Raw genomic sequence first — 14413 nt, 5'->3', positions numbered from 1 at the left:
AAATTATGCCATTATGACAATGCACATTTTCATCTGTCCCTAGCCTTTAAGGCAACCAGACTCCAAAGAAAACACAAAATTACTAACAATTAAGCTCTTGTGATTTATTATTTAAAAAAAAAACATTCTTTCCGCATACACACTTCAAGTTTAAACAAGAATATTTTGTAAACTTGTATTTTATCAATAAATCTAACATCTTAAACTCATAATGTATGATACATTACTCTGACAGAGTTAAACGAAGTTGACATATTTAACCAGTCAGATGTGAAAACACCAGTCAAAGCTGTGGGACAAATAGAAAAAAAAAAAAAAATTATATATATATATTAAAGAATGATTGTCCCTTCATACAGTATTTCATCTCATTCACAGCATGAACATTGTCCATTGACTGATTTATTAATATTGCACACATGACTGGAATGCACTTGTGAAAATCTCAACCTACAGCCTGCCTGACTTCAATGCAACAACAACATTTGATCAACAATCTGGCAAGAAACAACACTGTTTAAAAAAAAAAAAAAAAACTGCATTCAACATTTTGGCAGGTTCTTTGGCTTCAAAGGCAATGTTCAAACGAGTTTAACACAGATGTTGTCGTACAACATGACAATGAGTAGCTATGGTGCTGGACAAAGGTTTAGATTGGCCAAGATTAGGCCTTAGTGCATTTAGGATATTTAAGTAGCTTTTATAAAAGTGTCTTAAAAAAAGAAACATTACTGGTGTACATCTTCAGACAAAACAATGGCACTGACATATTTTAAGAGATGATTTCAGTTAAAACAGCTCAAACATGCATTTTAGACAGACTAGTTTAAGACTAGGGATAGTGTTTAAGTTTTACATGCTGTAAGAAAGTGACATGTAGGCAAAAAAAGAGAAAAAAAGCTTATTGAAATGCAATCAGAGCGGTCAGACAAACAGATTTCCAGAGATGAGAACTGAAATAGGATTTCAAAACCACATGAAAGTAGCTTGAAACTGATTTGTATTAAATGTGATTTTTGTTTTGCAGTTCACACTTACTATGATACGCACAAAAATCAGATTTGGACTGACAGTCTGAACACGTGTTTGTAACATTATCTAGTGTTTTAAGACACTCGGTATCTGGAAGAAGAGCTTCGAGATTTTCTTCACAAGCGTTCATGGAGACTGCTACACATTCTCTGCGGGGAGGGGCTCCCAGTCCTTTTTTTTTTTTTTTTTTTGGAAACACAGGACCTGTAAAGAAAACAACAGAAAACTGAGATTAGTGAAAAACACATTTACAAGACGTCATGAAACCAAATCAAATAAAAAGTGCTGAAGTTGAAGCTTAATTTATACCAGGCCCTGTGCCCCCCTACAGACTTGATAGTATCGTGTAATTTTCTCACTCAAACGAACCGCTGCCTGCTGCTGCTTCTGATTTAGAGGGAAAAACTATCCATAACTGCTGTTTTCTTCGTAATAATATCATATTATAAGAGAAAAAGAGTTGGCAAACGATCCAGTGCGTATCTGTGTTTGCACTCTGGAGAGCGCCAAATCATTTTATTTCCAATGCATCGGTGAGCAATGTAGCCAATCACAGGCATGTTTGCTGATTTCTTGAATGCAACGGCCAATCACAGGTGTTTAAGTTAGAATCCACTCACTGCTCGAGTTGTCCAGTGCTGAGTTCTGCATGCTTGAAAATCATGTAGACTTTATGCAAATAAGAGATTCATTTTGTGGTTATCTTCACTGATTAATATAACAGAACTTTGTGAGATTGCGTTCATTGAATGAGTGGCAGCTTTTTAGTGATTATAAAGGTAGTGATTGTGCACTGTTTAGATGATATATAGTAATTAATATTCTGAATTTGGATAAAACTTATTTTCCATGCTCTACAAGCGGCCACATACATACTTCAATACATAGTCCCATTTGCATATAAATGCAGGATTCACTATCGAAATTGTGATGACTGACACAGAAAACATCATACAGAAAAGGACGAGAAATACCCTCACTAATTTCAGAAGCAGCCGTTTTGATTCTGCAACCGGGCCTAGTCAAAAAGCAGGATTTTGCTGCATTAGGCAATTGTTATTTATTACTTGTTTTGGCTGCCATGCCAAATCACACATACAGTAATGCTTGCTTTCATGTTAAAATTAACAGTGGTTTGTGAATGTAGATGCTTTAATAACAAATCATTTATCTGGAGCGTTAATTCTGGGACTTGAAACTATTTCATGGAAATCTATAGACCTTATGTAGCCCCGCCACTTTTCAGCACTGCGCTCGTTGATTTTGGACTTCTGGTTTGTATTTCCATAGCGAACTTTTGTATTTATGAATGAACTGCTCATTTTAAAATCTTCCCGGTCTACTGACATTTGTTAAGACATCTGCTTTAAACATTACGATGCTCATGATAACTTTCATTAACTCTACAACAGGTAAATCCACTTCACCAGCTAATTATTCTTGAACAGCGATGCCATAGAAATATACAGAGCTACCGCAAAAACGGAAGTTCAAAGACAATATTATAAAGATGGCGGCGTGCTTGTTTCTCTGGTACATAAGGTCAATAGTGGGTATGCACCGTCGACCGTTACAACTGTGTTTAGGCCCACTGAGTGGCACAAAGACTGAGTGGCAGCATTGGTTTTTAGCGTGAATGCCACGAAAAACACACAAATCACATCCAAAACGGGACAGAGCTTTGTGACTGACTGTACAAATAGCTTTGACACAAAATCTGAGGTATATATTTAAAGTGTGCCGAAAGAAAAAAGAAGCAAATGGATCGCTGCAATTCACAGAAACAGCTGGACTCCAGGCAGAGAAACATGTTTTGCAGTTATTTTGTGTCAAAATGTTGGATCTTGGAGGTAAAATCATACCCTATATATTGTATTGTTATGTATTGTGTTGACAACTCCTCAATTAAATATTTACCATCTTATTTTCTGCATAATTTGGTGTTTTTAAATAAACAGACAAAAACTATACAAGTTTTAGGGCTGGATGATATGACGATATATAACATTGATAAAAGTGATTACTCTGATTTAGACCTACCTATATTGTAGTTATATAAAATATTCACAGGCAGATTTGCTTTGTGTATTTCCCCATGTCGAAATCAGGCACATATAAATGTCAGGAAACACGATTCCTGGCTGCATGTCAATATCCATGGATTTGGTTTCTTTGACGTAATAAGGAACACTTTTGAGCCCAACCTTTAGTAATCGTTTGTTTTACTCGCGTTTTCGCAGTTTCCCCTGTTAAATCCAGTTAAGTTATTTTGCCACTCAGTCCAGCTGAGGGAGCACGTTCCGGCTGGAAAGTGACGCCGATGCATACCCTCTATACCCCGGCCCCCCGATAACGAGTGATGGATAAAGAATAGCGACGTCTGAATTAACTGCTTCTTTTCAAAAATGATTTAATATCACTAAATTACATGAAGGGTCAAATCAAATAGAAATGGCACATTAAAGTTACAACTGCATGTTGTGACCACTTTTTGTGTGTACGGGTCTGGTTTTGAACATTGGAGGGAACATTGGATTTCAGGTTTATATTTTCAAGCTCATTTTTGACATTTTAAACATGCAAATAAATTACTAGTTAATAGGGGCGGTTCTCCACACACGCATCGTGGTTCATCCCAAATCTGACGACGCATCTATAATATGGTTTGTTGAAAACAACAACATACAAAACAGACAGATGGATTCGGCTAATGTATGTTTCAGTCGATGGATGTGCATTCTGGTTTCCCAATATGTTACAACAGCGATGATCAAAAGAACATGGACAGAACAATCACTCATTGTAAACAAATGTTCAATGACATGCCGAAAGCTCTATGACCATTTACGCCATCATCACCCGGGTGTTGATAGCGCAAGTGTAGGTGAGACATGAACATCTCACGTTGCTATCTTTGTTTAAACTAAACTCATTTAAACTTTTCCAATTTAGACATTCATCCGTAAGATGCGAAAGAGCACTCGAGCTTGCACAATTTACATATGAACATGACTAGAGAAGATGGAAAATCATATAGAGAGCATTAGCTTTCATTTCTGCTCTACAACTGCAAGACTGCCCAAACACTGTGAGTGTGTGTTAGAAATCAGGAATGGTGAGAGAAGAATGTCGGATGGAGACTCAAGTTTGGTTTGAAGATGAAAAACATACCAAGCACAAAGTTTAAAGGGGGGGGGTATAATGCTACTTCATGAATTCTGACTTATTTACACTGTTAAAGAGTTGGATTATCATGCTAAACATGGCCAAAGTTTCAAAACATGAGTTGGACGTATGACGGAGTATTTCTGTGACAAAAATACTTGTGAACGTAGTGAATTCATAAATTCATACGCTATATTCATTATAGTGATTCAGAAGTTATCCAGGGATAATGTGATGGTGTATTGCATGTTTAAATACATGTTTAGCTGACCATTGATAACTTGCAGACGATCTCTACACAAAAGCTGCGCGTGCTCGTGACTCTTTAGCTCCGCTCACAGGACACGCCTCCAGACGCTCGGCTGTTTTTGGAAAGACTCGGTACAACGTACCTATCTTTTATAAATATGATAAAACTAAAGACTTTTTGGAGATATGAAGGATACAATACTAGTCTATAGGTGGTCAAGATTAACATGTGTGTGATACCTAGGGCTGGGCGATGTTCCTGATGTTTTTTTATTAATTCGAATTTAATGTTTTGCCTCGATTTTATTATTTTTTAAATCGAGAAATCGCGATTTTGAATAAAAATGTTAGCAAGGGTTTTTTTTTTTTTTTTTTGCCATATCGCCCAGCCCTAGTGATACTCCCCTTTAAATCCCATCTGGCTAGTGAACTTCTCATAATGTTTACGCATTAGGTCTTTAGTGATCGACCAAAACGCATCTTAAAGGGTTAGTTCACCCAAAAATGAAAATAATGTCATTTATTACTCACCCTCATGTTGTTCTACACTCGTAAGACCTACGTTCATCTTCTGAACACAAATTAAGATATTTTTGTTAAAATCTGATGGCTCAGTGAGGCCTCTTTACGAATCGAATCAGTGAATCGGAGCACCAAAATCACGTGATTTCAGCAGTTTAGCCGTTTGACAGGAGATCCGAATCACTGATTCCAAACAAAAGATTCATAAAGCTCAGAAGCTTCATGAAGCAGTGTTTTGAAATCAGCCATCACTAGATATTGTTGAAAAGTAAAATGTTTTAGTACCTTTATGGATCTTGAGATTTTCAATGGCATTGCTGTCTTTAGAGGCCTCACTGAGTCATCGGATTTCATCAAAAATATCTTAATTTGTGCTCTGAAGATGAACGAAGGTCTTACGGGTGTGGAACGACATGAGGGTGAGTAATAAATGACTGAATTTTCATTTTTGGGTGAACTAACCCTTTAATTAACCCTTTTAAAGCTCAGATTATTAGAACTGCAGCACTGCTCATATCCACCTATAAAAGAATAAATTAAAGTAATACTTGCCTTCCTTTGATTCCAGAAGTAGTGAAATGCCAAGACAATGATCATGATGATGCAGATGATGATGACTACAGTAATTAGTAGTTCTTGATGCTCAGAGGAGTTTGGTGGTTTTGGGGGGGAGGTTTGTGGTGGCGCTGCGCTGGATGAAAATGGTCTTTCTGTAAGATAAAACAGGAACAGAAACAAATAGAGGATTATAAACTGCAAATCAAATTACCCTTAACTATCACCTTAGATGTCACCAAATGTCCCCAAAATATCAGGCAAGCTTTTGCTTTTTTTCTAATCAAAGTCAAATGAGGATCTGTTTGAACAGATTCAAATGCAAATTATGTAAGAAATAGCGAGAGGCAAGCAATATTGTTCTCCTTTTTCCACACCTGAGTCTTCTATGCATCATTAAGAATGCCTAAAATTGTTATTACAATCATTTTCAGCTGAGGATTTCGTGAGAAGCATTTTCCTGTTTGGATTTAAGATCATGTTACTGCAAACCTTAATTTTGTTAAATACAATATGATTTATAAAGCATTATATATGATAAAATGCTTTGCAATGTCATGTCATTCCAGCACATGTAAGAATTTTAATGAGAATTAATGAGCACAGCTATACCATTAATATAGTTTCTCTCATAATCTTGATTCTGGTACATTACAGGAAAAAAGATATATAATAGTAACACACTCACTGTTGACGACAAGTGTGGCATTCACCTCATCCGCGTCCTTTCCAAAAAAGGTTTGCACTCTATAGAGGCCTGTTCTGGAGCTGTGAACTTTCAGAAGGATCAACAACACATTTCCACCTGTAACTTGCAGATGATCCGATTTGATGTCACAGATGGGATCAGTTTCACGGAAACAGTAATGCGCAAACAACATTTTTCCCTTGTTTTCTCCTTCAAAGATGATTTTCACTTCATCAACTTTCTCCAGTTTGGTTTTAAAGGGCATGGTAACATTTTGTCCATCTGTTGCCTCCAACTTCGACCCAGCCACGTGCACAGAGACTGTTTGGAAAGAAAGAATTTACTACACTTTAGAACAGATTCCCAAGTTTTGTCTTATGTATTTCAACAGCTCCATCAGTCAGGTAGAAGTCCCATAATGCTTTCCAAACCTGATTTTGTTTTGTTTTTTCCCCAAAGGAACTGAATGTATTAAAGGGGTCATGACAAATTTGATATTTTAAGTCATTTTACTATAGCAATATACTGTAAGTTTGAGAGCACAAAAATTCCTCCTCAATGCAAAAATAACATTTGTTGAAACCTAGATATTTTGTTCTTGTTGATAAAATGATTGCAAATTAGGATCAGTTTCCATCTAGAGTAAAGGAGTAACACAATTAAATTTAGCTTGTTTGAGCTCCCCTCTCCTGTCCCAGTACTCTTCAGTCCACACAATTTTTTTACAAAGCAATAACAAAGGCTTATTTAGAAAAAGTAAAATAGAAGTAATTTTATGTGAAGCAATATAGCTCGAGAGAGAGAGCAAGGCCCCAAAAAACCCATCCAACCTCGCCACTGTAAACCCAAATCAGGAAATGGTGGGTAAATAATACAAAGCAGAGTAAGCACTTTATAAACTAATACCACATAATGTGCACCACACGAGTTAAGTGAGCACAAACCAGAAAAATGTCTACATGTGTATGTCTCGTTATTTTTAAATGTAGACGAACATGCAAGGAGGTCACAGTGGCATCACTTTCGAAAATAACGTGTTTAATACTAATACTATGTAGGTTAATTTATGGTTTATTTATAATTTCTAGAAAGACAGTTTAACGCGTACACTCCAGAACTCCGTGTTTACTTCCATCTGTGTTATTGTTCTCACGCGGGTCAGTTTAGCACAGTTTTCTGTCACTTTAGTAAACAAAAAATGCACCGTGAAAAAAAATTCACACTAGCATTTAATAGTGACCGGTCGAGTGACATTCAACGTCGGAGCTTATAGATACTACGGTCTGCCCACCTACCTGTAATGATAGCGATTAGCAGCCAGACTACGGTGATCATCTTTCGTAAAAGAAAAAAAAGCTTCAAAACAAAGTATACTTCAGTGTTAGCGCAAATGCTAGCGACGCATAGGAGTACAGTCCTCTTCCGGTCACGGTTAAATCGAACTGAGACACTGTACAAAACCAAAATAAAATGGCAACAGGGTATTGGAGAAAGCGCAACAGCTGACTTAATCACGTGTGGCACCTCTCAGCCTATCGTATCGTGTAATGGCAGTGACGTCAGTCGCAACATTTCCTAGTCTGCCTTCTCTTAAAAAATTACATTTTTATCAAGCTAAAATCTACATATAGTTCCCAACGAAAGTTTTGTTTAGTGTAAAACATGCTGAAGATTAGCAAACAGGCTGTCGATTAATTAAACGATTAGCTATTTCCCCACAAAAGCTGTTTAATCAGCATAGTGAAGCCTCTCATCCATTGACTTCCATTTTAAAAACAGTCTCTGGTCTCCTGTGTACCGCCGGAGGCGGAGCGTTAGCATTAGCTTTTTTGGCTAAAAGTTGCAGGCTTGCCTTCCAGTGGCTTTGGACCTTCCTATAGAGACAGAGCGACACGCGTCATGATCTGAAAACCACGCCCACCGGGGGGAAAAACAATCCAACCGTCTCCATTGACTTTGTATAGCGTGAGGCTGCCTCCTTGTCATTTCTGACTTATTACAAAAAACAGAACAATGCCTAAAAGCTGCTGTGTGACAAAGTGTACAGAAAACAAGCTAGAAAACCCAGAAATAAGTTTTTATAAGCTGTCGACCCCTCAAAAAACGAACGTTTAAGGACACAAAAGTGGATACAGGCAGTGAGACAGAGCGCAACGTGTCATATTACTGTAAGAAATGCATATTCGGCGACAGGTGAAATACTTCTTTGACATGGTTAAAAATAATGGTTTGTTTTTGTTTGTTTGGCATATGTTGTCGCTGAATACGTTCCCCTCCAGTGTATTTCTTACAGTACTAATATGACCCGTTGTGCTCTGTCTCACTGCCTGTATCCACTTTTGTGTCCTTAAACATTCCTTTTTTTTTTGGGTCAACAGCTTATAAAAACTTACTTCTGGGTTTTCTAGCTTGTTTTCTGTACACCTTGTCACACAGCAGCTTTTAGGCATTGTTCTGTTTTTTGTAATAAGTCAGAAATGACAAGGAGGCAGCCTCACGCTATACAACAGCGGTTCCCAAACTTTTTTTCCTGCGCACCCCCCTTCTATATCCCTGCGCACCCCCAATCCCCACATCAAAAAAAAAAAAAAAAAAAAACGCAACAAAGCTTTGTTTTATCGCCATATAAAGACTCATGTTTAATCATGCGCAAATAACCAGAACACTCATGACAATAACAACAACAACAAAATGTCAAAGCAACAACAAAATTGCCTCCAAATCCTCACTCTCTCTTGGTCCCTCTCCTCCTTCGTGACTAACAACTTTATCATAAGACGTCCCACTTGACAGTTTCCCTGATTTCAGCCAGTTAAGCATATTTATAATATATATATGGAATGAATGAAACGAATTGGCACGCATATAGCCTAGCCTGCAGTGCATAAAAGAGCAGTGCGTAAAAGAAGACAGCTGTCTTCTTCTACGTTTCTATCAAAAACTAATATAGTTTTTATTTAAAATAAAAGCGATTACAAAGGAAATGTTTACTGTTCATGTTTTTTATTGTATGGAAAAATCCCACTTAAAAAAAAACAGACCGCCATTACATTTTTCCTCTCGCGTACCCCTGGGGGTGCGCGTACCACACTTTGGGAATCCCTGCTATACAAAGTCAATGGAGACGGTTGGATTGTTTTCCACCCGGTGGGCGTGTTTTTCAGGTTATACTAAATGCGCTCGGTCTCTATAAGTCATAAACCGATTGGTCATGTCGTCGTGTAGGGACGAAGCGGACCAATCACGTTTTTTTTTTTCAGTCAACATGATGTACTCTTTTGCCCTTTGACAAACAGAGGACGTGACGGCCACATAGGGACGGCCAATAAAAATATATAAATAAAAAATGACTAGCTGAAGCATAAACCACACCCACAATTCGTTTCAGTTAAAAAAAAAAAAGAGAAACAAAAACCAACAACCAAATATAACGAATTCTGCCGACAAACTTATTTTATAGGCAAGTCTATATTCCAACTTATAAAAAATGCTTTCTTATCTTAGGCCTACTTTACAAAGCTATGGTATATTTTATACTATTTGTTAAACATTGTGTTTAATATTTGTTAAATGTAGGCCTACACTATGTTAGTCCAACATATACAGTCATATTTAGGTTATATTTAAACAACAGATTCATACTATTGGATGTAAAGATCTTTTACTTACTAGTGACGGCGAAGGTTGGAAAATCCGGTTCATTGCTGTTCTTGCGAAATGGCGGATTTGACACCAGAGAGTTGCGTAGCATTAGTCCAAATGAGAAGAACCTTCCTGGTTGGCTGGATCCTGCAGAATTGGCGGGGCTGCACGAGTCTATACTTACTCTGATTGGCTCGGTCGTCTTTATTGGCATGCATGATGTTCGGAGCTGTCTTCACTGTAATGCACAGCATAGGCTAGTTTGAGATTTGCTTTGCCTGAAATGTATGCTGCTGCAGTGAGGGGAGGAGTGAAGAAAAAGAAAGGAGTGAAGAAGTGCAGACACATACGGGATCAAAGGCGTATATCGCAGGATTCACATTCACGCGCTGTGTTGCTGATAAACTGGGTTGCTTAATATGAAAATAAATATGCAATATGGATTGTAGGGCGATAGAAGATCAGTTAAACATACAGGAGTTAAATAAACTCTAGCAATACTTTTTAATCGATACGGAGCTTAATAGGTAACCAGATGATAAAATTGGTGTTATATGATCATATTTTCTTGACCTGGCAAGAACTCTAGCAGCTGCATTTTAGACTAATTGTAGATTGTTTATTGAGGAGACAGGACAACCAGCATTACAGTAACTTAGTCTGCATCAGAAATAGATATTCCGTAGCTTAGCAAAGTTTCTGAGGTGGAAGGCGGCTGTTTTTAAAACATATGAAGTATGATTTTCAAAGGACAAGTTGCTGTGTATTTTCACACCTATGGATCGTTTGTTTTGTTCCGAAACAGGGACTAAATTTGGTACAATGTTGCGTTTTCTTCTTGGTTCGTTCGCTTTCACATCAACATTTCAATGCGTACCAAAATGCGTTTAGGCAAGTCACATGCGAACTGTCTTATTGGTCAGAGTTTTCTCTGCGTCATCCATCAAAATAATGATTGACAAGTTCGCTCCATGAGCTTATTGTGTTTGTAACTGTCGAGACACACGCAAACACTATAATAAGAATGAAGCCGTATAATTATATACTAAATTCATATTAATGCTGCTGCAAATTTAAACGCGCGCGCTCTCTCTGTGAATTTCCCAGCGCTGCTAGTAGGCGACCTGTTGTCAGTGTGTCGAGAGACAATATTAATTTTATAATGATGCAGAGAGGGAATCGAGGCTTCGTCGGGACAGCATTCTCGCACAGAGAAGTGCAATTACACAACAGAGGCGCTCTTTGGTTTTCAATTATGGTAAATAATTTACTCACTCACAGAATCAGACACTACTGCTTTTTATATCCTCCTGGGACCCAGGATAGACTTCTGTCCTCTGTAGTGGACATTATATTTTAGTGATTTTCTGACATCATGCATGTCACAATTTTAAGTCCTGTAAAGAGCACATTCAGGGCTTTGCAGAAAAAACAAATTTTGACAACAACTCCTTGGTCTTTAAATATGACAAAGCACTCTTATGGAAAATTATATTTTGTAATTATCATTTAAATCGGATTAATTTTTAAAATTGTTTGTTATAAATCAACATCTCAGGAAAATGTTACGGGGTTTCAAATCAAAATATGACTTTCTGTTACGAAACAGGGCACTGATTTCATACAAGACCGTAGAGGACACCAGGACATTTTAGGAGACACAACAAGTGAATAGCGAAATAAATAATATATCAATATTCCTATTAATTATTAGATATTATTATGAAAATGTTGCCAATTATTACCATTATTACACCATAATTACCATTATTACACTTCATTTTTTCATTGCATGTTGCTCCAAGAACACATTAATATGCAAATTAGATCAGTGTATGCATTGTATTGAATGGGAAAATGTATTACTATTTTACCCACATATTGCATAAAGTAAAATGGCACATCAATTAATTCCATTATATTCATAACATAGTTGAGAATCATCTTTATACAAAGTTTGGTAAAAAAAAAAAAAAAAAAAAAAAAGGTGAAGGTGAAAAAGGTGGTGATTTAAAAAAATCCCATTGTTTTTGCCTATACATGTAATTTCATGACATTTTATTTTTTTTAAACAATTTAGTCCTGGTGTCCACCACAGAGGACACAGCATAACATATGAATAAAATATAATTTTTCAAAAATGTTTTTTTTTCCCCATTTGTTTCTTATGCTCAAAACAATGTAATGACGTAAAAAAAATACTAAATTCAAAAAAACTTTTTTTTTCTGGGTCTAGGATATAGGCTAGCACATTTCCCGTTATGAATTATGATTTCGTTTGGTCGGTTTGCTTTCACATCTCAAGCGAACCGCTCCAGAGTTCGTTTGAAAGCGTACCGAGACCACCTCATCAGAGCGCACCCGAGTGCGATTTCTACTTTCACACCTGCCCAAACGAACCGCACCAAAGGGGATAACGAACTCAAATTCAACCGAGGCAGGTGTGAAAGCACCCTAATATATGACATCCATGTCTTTGTAACGCTTCTCAGCCGACAGCACAGAAATCACAGGCGAACTGCGTTTCGTGCGTTGTTTACTGTTACACAAGGAGAAACATGTATCCTCTGGCAACAGGGCATTTACACACATATGCATCTAAAAGTGCTAACAGAAATAAGAGATTCACATGTGTTTGATTCAAAAAGATGGTGTCAGCCATGCAACGCACATGGTGAGCAAATTGCATCTAAACTCCACAAAGCTCATGAAATACAATCACATTCACTTAACATATTGTAACACAGCATCACTGAACATTAATCTATTAACAATTAACAAGTATTGAGTTACAAAGAAAACTAATTTCGCCGGAGCACATTTTACCTTCCACCTCTCAGCATCGGGTAAACTTCTCTGCTGGGGGTGGGGGCGTGGTTTCACAGGCAAGGCAAATGATCCACTAATTACTTAATGTCGCCACAAGAGGTCTCCAAACAATTCATAATGGAACAAAAATGCAGTAATATTGGTGAAAGTCATAACATTTACAGTAACATTTTTAACCCTGTTACATCTTTAACTGGATGGAGTAACAGTACATCCTTCTAAATGCAAATTGTATTGATTCTGTGTACAGGTTTTTGGTAATCTCAGTCTTATCTGAATTTAATAGAAGAAAATTAATGGTCATCCATTGTATTATATCTTTAACACACTCTGCCAGCTTGGATAATTTATATAACTGAGTATCATCTGCATAACAGTGGAAACTAACTCCATGTTTTCTAATATTATTACCAAGTGGCAGCATATATTGAAAATAGCAGAGGGCCTAATACAGATCCTTGAGGCACTCCATAATTTATTGACGTTATCTTAGATTTTTCCTCGTGTAAATAAACAAAATAGTAATGGTCTGATAGATACGCCTTAATGTCTGTCCCTGAATACTATTGTAGTCGATCTAAGAATATTTTATGATCTCTATGTCGAATGCAGCACTGAGATCAAATGGTCAGAAGCTAGAAGTAAGTCATTTGTAATTTTAACGAGCGCAGTTTCTGTGCTATGATGAGACCTGAATCCTCATCATAGAACATGGATAGATATATAGATATCATACATAGAACATAGATATCATGTTTTTGCAAGAAGGGGCACTATTGTGAACCCTCTACAATGTTAAAAGGACGTAAATTCATGGGATAGCTTTAATTACTTAATTACTTTTTTTAACAATATGGATCATAAATTCAGTATCTCTGTTACTCTGTGGAAAAGAGAAGATGAGTATCCTTAACTGAACAGAGCTGGTCACACTTACATGTTCTGTAAAACTAAAAAGGTAAAAAGACATGATTAGTTGGAAACCACTAACAATTTGAAAGTTAAAACTTATAGACATTTTAAGAAAGAAATTATTTACCTGTTTACAGTCTATGTAGTTGGATGGTTGATCTCCAGGAAATCAGTAATGAGGTGGCTTTGACATACAGATTTGAAAACCAAAAAGGCGGGAATAAAGAACACTCAACTGTAACACAAAGAATCATTTCAGCAGATAAAGGGTTCTTCAGGACAAGATGGTTCTAAATAGAATTGTTACTGCATGTAAAGATCCTTTAAAGAACCATCATGCACTCTGGGCACCTTGAGATGGATTCCAGTGAGGTTTTAAACACAAAAAGACAATCACTTGTCACCACCTACTGGTGTGATGATGTAACAAGAGTCACTGAGTGAAACTTTTTGGTGAATATGTGTGACAGATTTGAATAACTTAATTTATGGGCTCAGACACACTCTCCAAGTTTAATTCATGCCAGCTCCAGTTTGGATCCAGCCTCTTATGAAGACTTCAGATGACCCGTGAAGAGAGGACTCGAGAGGACTTCCCATGATGAATAAACATGCACAACTGCTAAATTTTCGAAGCGTCATGTGATTTATGGGTGGGAAGTATCAAATGAGATATGAGTATTACTCAGAACAATAGAGTTAAATCTAAATTCCTGATTTTTTTTTTATTAACCTGCACTAATGTTGCCTCCTTGGCTGATGATATAGGCCTGGAAAAGTCATAGAAATTAGTAAAAACTTCATAAAGTCATAATTTCT

The 14413-nt window shown here is 36.9% G+C and overlaps 1 long non-coding RNA gene across 1 annotated transcript; it reads right to left on the bottom strand.

Annotated features, from left to right (window-relative positions):
• Positions 1 to 5520: 5520 nt before the first annotated feature.
• LOC127505993 (uncharacterized) lies at positions 5521 to 10139 on the bottom strand. The gene is made up of 3 exons (XR_007927866.1): positions 9881 to 10139; positions 6212 to 6532; positions 5521 to 5678 (listed from the first exon to the last, which is right to left on the bottom strand). It is a non-coding gene; the product is annotated as an uncharacterized LOC127505993 (long non-coding RNA).
• Positions 10140 to 14413: the final 4274 nt, after the last annotated feature.

This window comes from Ctenopharyngodon idella, chromosome 23 (assembly GCF_019924925.1).
Source record: "Ctenopharyngodon idella isolate HZGC_01 chromosome 23, HZGC01, whole genome shotgun sequence".
Lineage (NCBI taxonomy): Eukaryota > Metazoa > Chordata > Actinopteri > Cypriniformes > Xenocyprididae > Ctenopharyngodon > Ctenopharyngodon idella.
This window is presented reverse-complemented; position numbering and strand designations above follow the sequence as displayed.